The sequence below is a fragment of the Numida meleagris genome, chromosome 5 (assembly GCF_002078875.1).
Source record: "Numida meleagris isolate 19003 breed g44 Domestic line chromosome 5, NumMel1.0, whole genome shotgun sequence".
NCBI lineage: Eukaryota > Metazoa > Chordata > Aves > Galliformes > Numididae > Numida > Numida meleagris.
In genome coordinates this window covers 54802456-54816984 of record NC_034413.1, presented here as the reverse complement: position 1 = coordinate 54816984, position 14529 = coordinate 54802456, and the positions used below count along the sequence as shown (strand labels likewise).

Genomic DNA, 14529 nt, shown 5'->3' with positions numbered 1-14529 from the left:
AATGGGAAAGCAGCGGTGGGCTTCCACTGCTGGCTAAGGTATCCAGCTTTGCACGAGTCTAAATGCAGGTGTTTTACATCAGTAACTTACCAACAGGACAGGAATGCTCATCCTTCCCTTCTGTCCCCTTGGCAGGACCAGTGGCGGTAGCTGTGCCACCAAAGGGGAGATCTCCAGCCCCAGAGTGGCCTCAGGACCTGAGAGAGGCCTCAGGAGGCGGTGTGGCCTTCGGCTCTGTCCTGTTTGGCCCAAAGCATCGTTCATTGTTTTCTCTTATGTCATTACTGGATCTCGTGCTCACACTCTACAAGTTACATTCCACCATGAGAACACTACAGTGATTTCCACAGAGCCATTTTAGAAATGTACAAAGGGCCGTTTGCGGTGAGGCGAGGCATAATCAAAATGATCGCTGTAGGCAGTTGTAATTAACACAATGATTTAGTCACAAAGCCATACACCGCAAGAACTTTTATTTAACATTGTAACACACTCATACATGAGCCAAACTATCCAAAAGTAATTGGGAGAGGCAGTGAACTGTGATGTGTGCTGGTTTGCAAACACCATGGACAGTTTGGCGTTCGCTGAGCTTCCATCCGCCTCAATAAATTCAGTTCAGACTCCTGCTATAGGAATTGACAGCAGATATCTAATCCCCAAAAGTGGATTATTTACATTTTTTGATACGTTACATTGCATTACATCCTGTCATGTTGCATCTCATCACGGGCAGATATAATATTGCATAACGTGATGTGACATGATGACAGACATCAGAAATGTTTTTTTGTTGTTTTGGGTTTTTTTTAAGTTTTTTTGTGTCTGGTGTCCAAAATGCTTCTGAGTGATTTCAAGGAAGATCAAGGAGTAACAGCCTGAACTGTGTGTTCCTCGGGCAGCCAACAAGCTGCCTCTGCCACACATTGTTCTAAATTGAGCAGCGTTGTTTTGCGGCTTTAGGAACCCTCGGCAATGTAATTCTGCACATATTTTGCAAATATTTTTAAAAGATTCATTAGGAAGGAAATCAGCAGAACACATGTTCAATAACAACACAAAACGACAACAGCTGCTGCAAATTACCCAGGCTAAAAGGAAACCCCTGAAATATACTGCAAACTTTAACAATGTACTTGAGCTGTTGATTGTTCCTACCGCTGCTCGCTCCTCGTCTCTGAGATACAGTTGGTGAAGGAACATTAATTTGTCCTTGTTCTTGAGACTGGCAGGTGTCACTTTGCCCAGTGTGGGATGTGAGTGACAGATATTTTGCAGCTGATGAAATGAGAATGCAGAAATTCAAGAGTGCCTCTGGGATTTCACTGGTCATTTGTGGCCAGCACAAGGGCAGGGCCCGCTGCTTCGCTAATGCAGGGCTGGCTGATGCTGCTGGCGCTGCAGCCTGCCGCACATTCACACCATTTTAAATAATATTTGTGTTGGGAAGAGCGTCACACACACACACACACTTGATGGTAGTGCGTAGTTCGCTTTTTCTGTACTGATTCTTTCTGGGAAATTGTTCTAATAGTTTTTTTTTCTGCTGTGTGCTAAAGACTTTCTCAATAGGATTTTACCTGCATCTACTGTCTTTAATTCTTTGGATAATATAAATTAAATTGACTAAAAGCAAGGCGTAAGGTAACACAGGGGAAGTTGAATTAAAAATATGAGCAGTATTAAAAAAATGCAGTTAATAAGATAATTTCACTACACAGAGGCTTAGTAAGAAATCAGGTAGATTTATATCAATTGAAGTATTTCTGTCATCTTATTTGTAAAAGTGAACTCCAGGTAGAAATGCACAATGCTTAGTGCAAGCAAAAAGAGGTAGAGAAAACAAGCACTGCAATGTTAAAGAATTAAGACTGAAATTTGCAGAATTTTAACACTATCCTGCAGTTTGCCTTGATCTTTCCTTTAAGTCTCAGACCATTTTATTTGCAGTCAATGCAGAGGTTACGATTTCTAACATTATGCCAAAAAATAATTGTAAGTACAAGGAAAAGAGATTGTCTAAAACCGATGTCTCTGATAGCCATTTTCAACCTTCATTTAAATAATACTTTTTCTTTTTTACGTTCATCAATTTTATGTGAAAGGAGAGGGGTTTAAAATGTTCTGTAGTTTCTAAAATATTTTTTTATAAGAGCTTTAGTGCATATTAAAAGGAAAAGTGTTCCGTAAATGCTGTTAGCTTTTTATTAAAACGACACATTATTTTTGAGGTAGTGATTTTCAAGAAAACCTGAGGATTTCAGGACAAGGGCTCATTTTGCTAACCACGTTAAATGCGGTGTATATATAGAACAACGTAATTCAGAGAGCCACTAACAGCATTTTCAATTGTGATAAAAACTTATTAACATATTTGCCTCTTTAATGATTAACTGTCTTTGAATGTTAAGAGATTTTTACAACATCTTATTCACACCAAGAAGACTGTGCAAAAGGCTGAGATTTGCTTTATTTTATAAGTGAAGCTTCGTTTGATATGCATTCTGATTTTAAAAGAACCATAATATTTTAATCGATCTCTCTGTAAAGATCATGATTATTATAAATGAGATACAGCCATGCACATCAAGCCTGACTGGTAGATAGCAGGTCATGAGCCAGGAATTATGTGAAGAGGGGAAGTAAAAACTAGAAAATTTTCCAACATGATTGTTTAAAGGAACAATTACATATACTGGCACACGAATTCAAGACTTCAGCTACACGTGCAGAGTTACCACCCTTCATTTTATATTAATTTCCTTCCAGCTAGCATGGAAAAAATATCATTTGCAATAAAAAAAAAATTAAACCTCTACATTATTAAGAAAAACATGCAATTTCATACTGAACTCTTCACATTCATGTAATGGATGACATTAAAAATCTTTACAGAGAAACATATCTGATGAAAATGTTGATACAAACCTAGGCTGTGAAAACACTGGTTAATGTCATTTGCCAAATGTTATTTTAATGTAGATAATTACTTATGTTAAATAATTTGAAAAACACATAAAGATAGCATCTGATGTGATACAAGCTTATTATTTTAGCATAATTCCATTATCAGAATTACAAAAATCATTTTGAACAGATATTTTTCCTATTAAGCCTCTAGTCTCCCCAAACCAATACTGTCTTATTTATACGCATGCAAACACACACACATTCAACTATATCTACACCATTTCAATTGATATTTCTCTCCCTACTTACAGATGCAAAGATATACTGTTATCCTTTGGAAATCAAATATTTTTTCTAGACAGCATGCTTCTTTAATTAAACTGTATTCTTTACTGTGATCAAATATAATTAGCAGTAACAAGTATTTAATGAAAACAAACTGCTTCCCTTTGAAATCCCTCTAACGTGCTGTACTTTAAGTCCATCACTTCCCTGAGATCATTGTATCATAACAGCTACAACTAAGTATATGATTAAAAAATTGCCAGTTACTGACTCACTGCACACAAATCAAAATAGGTGAGGCAAACACCGGAGATTCTGAACTGTGTCATGTGCAAATTGCATCCTTTATGATACTGCTTGCAGTAAACTAGTACACAGTTGCAGGTTCGATGTGCTATAGATTCACCTTTTAACTATCCTATTTGATATCGTTATGTACTAAGACATTACCCCAGTATCTTTGATTAATACTTAGCGAGATGAGAAGGAAGTGCATTCGTACTGGACTCATTGACAGCGAGGTGCTATAGCAACTCTCCTGTAATTAATTGTGAGTGAAAGGGGGTTTGGTTTTTGCAGCCTCGTAAAACTTTTCCCACATGGCTGAACCCACGGTCAGGAGACGTTAGGCAACATTAACTGCCTGCACATTTCTGTAAGGCTCTGGAGGAAGCAGCTCGGCACTGGGGCTCCAATTCTGAAAACCTTGGGACACAAGACATCAGTGTCTACCTTTCATCTTAGCTGAGATTTGGAGAGGGTTCAGACCACAGAGGCTCCTTAATTCTCACTAATTCATTTGCTTTCCTGATTCACTTGGCTTGGGATAACCTGCGAATGATAATGAACCTGTAAGGGGAGCGCTTAGTCCCTTGCCTTTGAATGTGCTCGGCATGGATTGAGGGCTTTCTGTGAATCTTGCAAGAGGAAAAGAATCTTATTAGCACTGATTGCCAGTCATGAGGTTGCCTCTAAAAATTGCTCTTGTATTTTTAACTCTTGCTTGCTTGTAACAACCCCAACCAAGGAGAGATGTGTTGTTTACACATTGAACACAGCATTGTTCTCAACATTTACTCATTTCTCTTTGTAATTTGATCTAATCATAACACGTTTGCTTTACGTATGTCATTACTACACCGCTATGAACACTTCATCATTTTTCCCATGATTATTCTACAAGTTCATAACTAGCCAAGTCCTCATCTCTTCACCCCCAGCTAAACATCCTCTTTGCATAAATATGTGCTCTCTAGAATAAAGGGTCTCATTTTCTTTTTCCCTTTTGTTATTAACCATTTCAGCAGAGGACAGATAATACTGTTTTCCTTGTTACTAGCAGATTTCTAGCAGGTTTGAGGTTCAATCGTGTTGGTTATTATCTTTTTTAAAAAACATATTGAGGTATGAATAAAAATTCAAGCCCTGATGAGAATATATGAAAACAAAACACTGAAAAATTGGGCTTACTCTTGCTCCTCTCTACCAAAGGAAAACTCACATTAGCACTATTTTTTTCCATTCATTTATGTGAATTTAAGTAACTGTACAGAAGCAGTGGATTGAAACCCAGAAATCTATGTTTAATTGACTCAAATGAGAGCACCAAATGCCTTCTGGAGGCAGCCTTTGCTAGTGAATATTTTCAGAACTGAGGATTTAGGATCCAGTTCCACGTGGGACCCCGTCATTGCCAGACCCAAACTCCAATTCCTTATCAAACACTGGGAGATATCAGCGTTAAAGGCAGGCTCTGCTCTGATCCCCTTATTGGAGACTGTAGCTGGCTTTTCTACCAAGCCTTCTTAGGAACAGCATTTACAGTGTTCTCAGATGGACAAGCCACCTTTTCTGCAAAAGCATTTTGCTGTGGTTCCAGCCTTTTAAACATAGTATGTATGCAGTTCTAGAAAACTAGTGATCTGGCTTTGGTATTTAGTAACAGGTTAAATTCAAGTCTGGTATCAGCCAAAGTGAGCTTTATGCAGCTTCTGCATCTGGGACATCTATTCAGTAACCAGAAGTGAACGCTGCAGTGCACTGAGACAGTGAAAAATTATTTTAGGCTAATTATTTTTTCCTTGTATACAGATGAGGGTGGCGTGCCATTTGACAAAATAAAATATTTCTTCTGCCTTCAGATAATAAAATAATTTACTAGATTCCCCTTGAAATGAGTTTTGTGCCTTTTCTGTCTAATTTGGTCTTTCCTCAAAGAAAAACCTCCGTGTGACAAAACATTACACCCACTGCTTCTTAAAAGAATTTGCCAGAAAAGAATAATTATGTGAGACTGCTACAACTCAAATTTGAACTGGAACTTCTTGTGTAGGAATATGGATTTCTATTACATTGATAGGCTCAACTCCTCTTCAGGGGGCACGAGTAAGAGCTGATCAGCAAACAGGATTTATGTTGCATGGGAATTCTAACAGTTTGACATTTGCTTGTCAAATCATTAAACATTTCCATAGGAGAGTTACCAAAAAAAATCCCAACTTGCTTTGGAAATGTCACACAAAAATATCTACATTTTGCATCAAAATGTCAAAACAAAACATTGATTCAAGCTGCTATGTTTCAAAATGTCAATTTGGTATTTTTTTATCAGTATTTTGGCTGCATCTGATGTGTAAATTCTATTTAGAAATTTTTTGAGAAAATTTCATTGAATTTTACTTTTCCATAGTAAAATGAAGGCTCAAAAAAACCCTATGTTTTTCAACAATAGTTCTTTGCTGGAATCATCTGCACAGCTCTACTATAGGCAATAGTACATGGAAAAATACTTCCTTATTAAAGCTTCCTCACAGGTAATTTCTGCCATTTTTTAATACTGCCAACGGTACTTGCAAATACTATTAGATAACAACAAAAACAACCACAACAACAACAGAAAGAAAAAAAAATGAAAAACACCCACAGTTTCCTGAATGTACAGCCAACGCCATAGAAAAAATCCTTCACTGTCATTTGAAAATTCCACCCTCGTTGCATTTGCAGATAAACCTAGGTAAAGAAAGACAGTTCTTGTTTATGCTACGAACAAGATATTTCAATGACTTCTTATTCATCTAAACCACAGCAGATCCCCGAGAGCTCACCTTGATACAGACAGAGAATCTTTTGGAATAGCCAAAATTAAGAATACTTGGTGGATAAATCAGGTTCAAAGTATATCCATACCCTGAGGATCATACTGCTTGTTTGACCACTTAAAGCCTCCCTTCATTGGGTTTTTCGCTTTTCGATTTTTCATCTGATGCCTTGTTCCCTAGTATAATCATAGAATCCTAGAATCATTAAGGTTGGAAAAGACCTCTAAGATTATCTAGTTCAACCATCAACCCATCACCACTATGCCCACTAGCCATGTCCCTAAGTGCCACATTTACTCTTTTCTTGAAAACCTCTAGGGAAGGTGACTCCACCACCTCCTTGACCAGCCTCTTCCAATACCTCCCCACTCTTACTGAAAATAAACTTTTCCTGATATCCAACCTGAACCTCCTCTGGTGCAACTTAAAGACTCATCTTAATTACATGGCTCATGTATCTTGGCTGCATCTGCCACACAGGACTTTGCAAATTGTGGGAATTACAAGGGGGCTCAAGTCTCCATGCTATGTTAATGTACATTGTTTCATTTTTATTTTTCCCCCGTTGGATTTTCTTGGATCTTTCTCTGCTGGGACAATTTATATTCCTAACCCCCTAGGCCCAGTCTTGAGCCCATGGAAGTCTCTGGGAGTTGAAGACCAGGAGCTGGCCAGCTCGTGCTCTATTAATCAACTTACATCACATTTTCCTCTCCACCAGCTTTCACTCATAGCAATTCCAAAATTTCTGCACAATGCTAAGCAGTTTTACAGTAATAAAATACAGCTCTTAACTAATCTATTATCCCTCTATGTCTGAGAATGTGAGCAAAATCAGAATGTAGAACTCAGCCACATTTTTCAGCTCAACTTGCAAATTTACTAGAGAAGAAATTATTTTCTCCTCTAACACTCTGGTCAAAAAGCATCAATTGGCAAGTTATGCTCATTTACATATATTTTCTATTAAACTTTTCTATCATAAAAAATTGCCTTTATGATCCAGACACATAATTTATTATGCAATGCACCACCACCATCATCACACTGAATTGCATTTTACGTGTTTATACTAACAGGGAAGGTGATCAGCTTTAGCCTTCTTTTCATTATATGCATCATTCATCCTCCAGCACCAAGATCTCTGGATTCTGTAGCATATCCATCATTATCTAACTGTCAACTGTTTTCAGAGGTTCCACTGCTTTAAGCTCATTATTTCTTCAGATTGGTGAATCTATAGAGAATCTTTCCACAACATACAGAATTCAGCATGGTACGCATGTACAGATGAATGGTTTGTCCATCACAGGCTCTTTGTACCTAGTTTTGCCCCAGAACTGCAGCATGTAATGAGCAGCAAATGCATACTCATAGGACTAAAAATAATAAAAAGTTAAATGGCATTAAAAATAATAACCAAATAGCAGCACCTTTGTATGGATGAGATGTTGTGAATAATTCTAGCTTACACATTGTTCAGTAGTTTGGGGTTACTGTCTCCTTAGACTGTACGCTAAAGCACATAGAAAAAGAGCTGTGCTAAGATAAGGAATTTTTTTTCTGTCTCTGTTTACCTTAGTGCATTTAATTTAATCAATAGCTGAATGGGGAAGAGGAGGAGAATTGGATGGTTCAAGAGACTGATAATGGGATATCGAACTTTTCATCTCTATATCATTGATTCAACATAGGAATTGACACACTGGATCAGAGCAGTGGTCCATCTTCTCAGACATCTCTCTGACAGTGGCCTGTACTAGTATAATAGTACAACTAGTATAATAGTACAACAGAGCATTTATAAAATAACCTGTCCATAGGAAAGATTTTTTCCTAACTCTCTTGTTTAGAGCTTGCTTGATGTTCATGCTCAGGGTAATCCATAACTTTTCAAAAATCTTTTAAATTCTACATTTTGTGATATAGACGGAGTATGTACCCATACACACATCTGTCTGTCTCTGCATGCAGTTGAAGTCTTGGCCACCAAGTTGCAATGAGTTCCAGAGGAGAATTGTGAATGGCAAAAAATGTCTAATTTCATTGCAATCCTTCTTAACTTGTCTTTCGAAATAAATAACCTATCTGCAGTGTTTAACTTCTCTTTACTAACCATTATATCTAGCAGCCCATAAGTCATCTTCTGACTCAACAAAATAATTTAAAACTTTCAATCTGCCTTGAAATTAAGGGTTTTGATGCTTCTAATTATTTCCATTTCATCTCTACGCTTCATCTGTTTTTTCTGCATTCTATTTGGGACAGGATAACCAGAACCGAATGTAGTACACTATGTCAGGGCATATCATCGATATACTTAATGACATTATAAGATTTTTGCTATTGTTTCCCTTCCATTCCTTTTGCATCTTAAGCTTGCTTTCTTTTAACTCCATATGGAGCAGAGTATTTCATTGAACCATATAGTATATGGCATAGGTCTTATATTGAGTGACAACAGCAATGTATTTGGGTAGCTCAAATTATTCCTTATGTTACATTTGTCAAAACTAAACTCTTATCCTGACTATTCAACAAAATGTGTTACATTTTCATGAAGTTTCTATACTGTTTTTTTTATATTGAATTGTCTGAAATATTTGAGTTTTCCTCACTGTCTTCTTACTTATAAATGTCAGATGCATTTTGCTTAACTAAAATACAGGAAAAAATAAACAAATTTTGAGCCTTGCTATGAAGTATGGAAATCCACCCACATGTATATACACATATTAACTTTCTATAGGTTCATAATGTCTTTTTCCCTTACTCAGACAGCTTCTAATCCCTTCCTACGTCCTTCTCCTGTGGCTATTTCATGGCAGCATTTTCCAAAGACATATATATGTATATACTTTTTTTCGGAAGTTCAGTTAAAATACACTGTTTGGTTAACGTAACACATTCTGGGCTTTCTTTATGTCACTATGTCACTTTCTGTCACACTGTTAATGTCGTTATAATATAACACTAAAATCACTGTATTATCATTCCAGTGCTAAATTTAGTTTAGCCACAGTGAGTTGCCATTTCCAGGAACTTTCCTAAAGCCTTAAAATCAGCCTCAGCCCTTGCTACTTGATTGACAATGGCTGCATATATTGGGACATTACGTATATCCAAGAACATCTCAGCCACTTTTTTCTTAAATACCTTTCCCAGTTTTGGATGTCCTATCCCTAAGACAAAAAAAAGACAAAGGCAGTTGTCTTTGCTGGCATAAGTGAAATAGCTAATGTTCTCGACTCGAGCCTTAATACAAAATACAAGCTAAAAACCAAACTGATGACCTTGTTAGTAGCCCTAGCAAAGACATTACATACATGCAGAAAGAACAAAATGACTAACCCTTTCACCGTGGTGAAAGTTGTTGTCCTTTGATGCTAGAATTAAGAAGCTTTGGTATCATGCTAAGCAAAACCTTTCAGCTTTTTTCTTCTGAGTTCATGCCTAAGTGAGTGAGAGGAAGCGCTGAGTCCATCAGGATTTTAAATATTCTTAACAAGAAGTACAGTGGTGTGACACTAAGTATATCAGCTGGGCTGCAAGTGAGGGGTTTTTAATGCCAGTCTAAGACTAGACAAAAATTATTTTTGTCTCTTTTGCAAAACAAAGCTCCCTAATCCAGCACCTACCAGGAATGCTCAGCTCTGGCTACGTGAACCTGAAGACCACCTAGAAACAGCAGCTTCAGATGTGCACAAGTCTCCACCTTCATTCTCTTCCCCAGATTTAGCTGGACTGAAGTCTTTAGAGTGAAACTGCCAGCTGGAAGAAAAGAGTCAGCTTAGTTACACTCAAGATTTGCATCACTTCAAAGACATTGAGGATCAAGGAGGCCCACATCCCGTGCCCAGCTGAGAAGAGATGAAGAAACTAACGGCCTGGGATGCTTCACAAGAGCACGTCCCCCTTTCCCTGCACCCACCAAGCATTCCCAGTGCGCATGGGCACCAGGCACAACTTTGGGCACAAGGAATTCTGCTCTACTTCTCTGCCCACATTCCTCATACGCACATTCAGATAAGCTGAAGATCTAGCCCATAGCAAAGGAAATGTACATTATTCTCAACATTACTTGTGCCATCAGTGTTTTCAGGTTAATTTGTAAAAAAATATGACCTGAAAGCCTAAGACTGAGTTTCAAATGAGACAGTTAATTCAAGGCTTGGTTTAATAAACCTAATTTATTATGTGAGATAACAGAGTTCTGCAATCGACTGCACAGCTTCATGGCTGAAGTTAGTAATTCCTGTGAATAATGCTGCTAGAAGTATTATGCAGTCAGTCTGCAGCAGTCAGACATGGTGCCTTGACAGCAGCTATCTGCTGTTTTTGCTAAAATGCAGAAAAACCAAGAGGACTAGTCATCTCAGCTGTAAATAACTGTGTTGCAGGGGCACAACTGGAGCATCATAGCTCCCTACTCTTGCATAGCCTTTCCTATAGCTGCAGCAGCATGCCACTATGGAGGGCTAAAGATGAAGAAGTTTTGTAACTTGCTGCTGTCATGCCTACAACAAAGCATACTCTTATCTTTAGCATTTCTGAGTCTTTTTGGTGTCTATGTTTAAAGCATAAATGTAGCTCTCCTGGATGCCACCCTCAGTAGATGAAAGCATACAGTGTTGTAATAAACAGTATAAAGCACTGCAATTACACAGAATGTGCTGGCAATGCCAGAACCAAGGCCAGGTAAATGTGAGTTTACCCAGAGGGTACTTCTGGGAGTGCAGGAAAATGCTTAATTCTGATAGAATAAATAGAAGACTGAAAGGAGAAAAAAAAAGTTATTTAAGTGAATAGCAGTGAATTTTCTCATGCATGAGGGCATAAAATGACACTGCAGGAGTCAGTAATTTTTCTCCTTCAGATGAGAAGTTGCAAAGCTGGCCAAGCACAATTATGAATGATTTACCTACAATGCATAAGGTATAAGATACTGCTTTTAAGTCAGATGCACCAGTAATCCTTTCTCCTATAGTAGTTTCCCTGTCTCCTGCTTCTACATCTCACACTACTGTGATTATACAGATTATAACCCATTTAGAAGTGTATTTAAAAAGCAGCATCAAAAACATTTTGAAATACAATCCAGTATTGCAGTCAAACTAACAGTGAATGCTGGGACAAGTGCAACAAGTTTATAGGAAGATGAATGTGGGCTGTGCTTGCATTTTTACTTCAGCCATCATCGCCAGCCACAGGTATAAAAATCAGGGAGGGTGAATTGCTACAACATTGATTAGCTACAAAAGAAAGTAGTTAGAATCTGAAATTTAAAAAAAAAAAAAAAACAAAACAAAAGACTCCACTTATCTCTGTATTCCTTCCCCTAAGAGAATGCATATCTGCATCTTCAGTTGCATCTTCATTACAATCATAGGCAAGTGCACACCTGTCAGACTCACAGCCAGGGCTGTCTGTAGCGCGTGGTACCTGGAGGAAGGCATCCATGCAGCACAGGGTGTTTGATGAGAAACTCAGCAGCACGCGGGACCTGCTGCTCGGAGCCTGCTGGCATGCCTGCCCCACAGCACCACCGAGCAGATGGGGACAGCAGCCAGGGCAGCGATGCTGTGGGGAAGGCGGCTTCTTTGCAACACTTCTGCTTCAAGCAACTTCTTGTCAGCAGTCAAAGTTTCAGGTTCATGGAGTTGTGGCCTCCTGAAAATTGCTGCAGGAGTGACATAGCTGTTAGTTTATCTGGCCAGCTTTAATAAATGGATGAGATACTATAAGGCTTGCTAAGGGACGCTTGCTCTCTGTGCTCAGCAGAGTGGTTGGGTTAGTGGATTTTTGTACTGATTTTCTGTTGCTTCAGTGAGGTACAATAAACCTGGAAAAATCTAGGAGACATAGCCACCTTTTTATTTCTGAGTTTGCTAATATCACAATGTGCTGATATCCTATATAACAAACACTTGCTAATATTCCAACTACAGAAAAAATCATAGTACTTTCTATTTCATTCATAGTTGGATATGAAAAAATGAATTGGACATTCTCCAGCCTGAGCTGCAAAGAAGAAAAGGACTTTTCAGAACATCCAGTGACAGTAAATCTTTGTCTTACCCTTCCAGGTGGGAAAGTATTTTTGGTTTTTTCATGTTTTTTATCATACTGTAGACCTCTCAGCTGACAGCCACTCCTTTATTCATGAGCCTTTGTATGGCTTAAGGATGATATAACCTCTTAATAACCTTAATCAGGTTATGTTTTATTGTGTTTTAATTCATTATAATCCCAATAAGTCCACGGAAACCTGTGGAATTAAAATTTGTTTCTTTAATGACTTATCTTTAAAACATTAGCTACAAATGGCATTAAATTATTATTTGTCAAGAAAGAAAGACATACATTGGTAAGAAAAAACTTCACAATGTTGGATCCAGAGGTTTTATTTAAGGGGAACAAAGCAAAATCCATAAGGGGTTGCCCTTTCTCCTTAGTTTGAACTCACAAGGTAATGCTAATTTGTCACTAACTCTTCAAGTTACTCCTTTATAGCTACTCCAACAACATCTTTTGGCAACATCTAAGATGTCCTGCTGCGTACAATTAATCAGTATGCTGCTTGGCAAGTAAGTTGTACTACAGTTCCCAGTATGTACATCTCAGTATTGGTGTTGGGTATTCAACTGCTGGTCAATGAGGTTGCAATGTAAGCGCAGTGGTCAGTTCTCCCCTATGGGTTGGGTCAAATGTAAAAGTCCACACACACAAAAAGAAACTTCTGAAAGAAAAATCTCCAAAAAAAAGAGTCCCAAAAATTAAGATTCCTTTTTTTTTTTTTTTAACCTTAAATATCTAGAGATCAAAGTGTGAATTTTACTTGGTTGAAGAAAAACTAAATAAATGGTAAAACATATGTGGACTATATTTGTTTCCTGGAGGGAAGAAGGTATGCTCGAAGCTCTATTGTCTGTCATCATCAAACAGTGGGAATCTTTGGTTCCAAGCACAACTTCGGGTACAAAGATGAGGGAAGCTGATATTTATAATTAAAATAGCATATATATAGCTGGTTACTGAGCTCCTTGCTGGCATCTCACACCAGTTAGTTCATGACCACCAGTCAGAACCCAAGAGCCAGATCAAAATTTAAAAGGGACTTTGTTTGAGGGAGAGATTATGTGTGATAATGTGTTGTTGGTTTTTATGTTCATGATTGACCATATACAAGAGGGACAGCATCTATCATCTATACTGAACATAACAGAGTGTGTTAGTTCTGGTTTTATTGTAAAATTAGTGACTCTTTGTAGAGGATGTTTCTCTGAGATATAACAAACTACTATTCTACAGATTCAAAATAGCAATTCTGTGTGTGTGCTGGCATTGAAACCACACCAGTGCTCTAAGAGCACCAACTGGGCAGACAAGTCTTAAACCTCAATAAATTCACTGCACTGAGTTTTTACATTCCCGACAGCACTTACCAAGCCCATGTGATTCAGACATAGTTCAACAATTCTCTCAATTAAGCTCAAAATTCAGAAAGCATCACTTCAAGAGACAAAGAACCAAGACAAGCAAGAGGAAAGTGAAAGAAAGAAGCAAGGAGTAGAAGAAAGAAAAGAATATTTTATAGCTAGATTCTACGCACCTAGAGAAAAAAATGTACATGTAATACTCTGCTTCTGCCACTCTCCTCTGAAGTATTGACTACTGTCAGAGACAGGAAATTGAGCCAGATGAACCTTAATCTAATATGGTTACTCCTGTAATCCTATTTCCATGGAGATCTGTTATTTCACTGAAGGCAGCAGAACTAACAGATTCTGCTATTTGATAATTGTGGATCTGTTTTTCAGGATCTAACTGCAATAAATTGCCTACTTGCCCTTCCTCAGATAACAGGCCAAATTCTGCCCACGGGTCTTTGGAGTCAATGTGAAACATAGATGTGCTGTTAGGACAGACCTGAACACTGGTGGCCAAATTCCCTACATGTTAGCCTGTACTGTGCATTTCTGTTTTTCCTGTAGGAAAGAAATCTTAATTTTTAAGCTCATGACAGTCCGTGTTTGAAACAATTCTTGAAAAAATTCTTAAACCAGTAGTTCTAGTGTTTGTTTTCTGAATTTAAACTAATTCCAAAGAGGGGATATAGACCAACTGAAAGTATAGAGTTAAAAAGAAAGGAAAAGTAAAAAAAAAAAAAAAAAGGGAGAGAGAGAGAAAAGAAAAAAGAGAAAAGAAAAGAAAAACAAAAAAGGGAAAAGAAAAA

General features: G+C 37.8%; 1 long non-coding RNA gene across 1 annotated transcript in view; it reads right to left on the bottom strand.

Moving 5' to 3' along the window:
* Positions 11701 to 14529, bottom strand: part of LOC110400196 — a 9367-nt gene continuing 6538 nt past the window's right edge. The window contains exons 4-5 of the long non-coding RNA XR_002439694.1: positions 12372 to 12561; positions 11701 to 11973 (exon numbers count right to left, since the gene is read on the bottom strand). This is a non-coding gene — a long non-coding RNA (uncharacterized LOC110400196). The remainder of the gene's footprint in view (positions 11974 to 12371; positions 12562 to 14529) is intronic.